This window comes from Hyla sarda, chromosome 1, assembly GCF_029499605.1.
Source record: "Hyla sarda isolate aHylSar1 chromosome 1, aHylSar1.hap1, whole genome shotgun sequence".
Classification (NCBI taxonomy): Eukaryota; Metazoa; Chordata; class Amphibia; order Anura; family Hylidae; genus Hyla; species Hyla sarda.
In genome coordinates this window covers 423,345,028-423,345,543 of record NC_079189.1, presented here as the reverse complement: position 1 = coordinate 423,345,543, position 516 = coordinate 423,345,028, and the positions used below count along the sequence as shown (strand labels likewise).

At 38.4% G+C, this 516-nt stretch overlaps 1 long non-coding RNA gene across 2 annotated transcripts in view; it reads right to left on the bottom strand.

The window, feature by feature from the left end:
• The window catches only part of LOC130281827 (uncharacterized), a 61,100-nt gene extending 60,891 nt beyond the window's left edge, over positions 1 to 209 (bottom strand). The window contains exon 1 of one of the 2 annotated variants that reach the window (XR_008846120.1): positions 1 to 209. This exon is cut by the window's left edge and continues 284 nt beyond it. This is a non-coding gene — a long non-coding RNA (uncharacterized LOC130281827). The other variant, XR_008846119.1, reaches the window with a different exon arrangement.
• Between the last annotated feature and the right edge of the window lie 307 nt (positions 210 to 516).

The following is a 516-nucleotide window of genomic DNA, read 5'->3' as shown; positions in this document are numbered from 1 at the left end:
CCCGATCTATAAAATCGTTTGTTCTTTGCTTGGCTGTTTTACCCAAGGAGCTAGGAGCAAATCTGCTGCGGCGTGTGCCGAATACTGTGTGCTGCTTTCCCTCAGAATGTGTGCAGGTCATTGCATGACAATCCAAAGTAATTAGTGTCTACGTGAATAAAGGGGGACCACTGAAAAGCTTCGAATAATCAACCCATCTGTACTTTGTTGAATGGGCTGTGTCGAAAACCAGCTGCTTGCTTATTCAACAAAGAATGCATGTCTATTATTCACCTTCTGCTGGAGCCTAGAGTTAAGTACCATCTGTGCTACCATAGCAACATGGCGTTTACATCGAGGGATAGTAGGGATGTATTTCTTAAGCAAAAAATATTTAAAAAATAGCCTATACATGTATTTGTCTTTTCCTAATCAATTTGCCTTTAATTTTACCTACCTGCCCATATAAAATAAACAGCAGAGTTGCTTCTTTTCAAAAGGCAATTATGTATATTTATATTGTAATCTTATTACTGT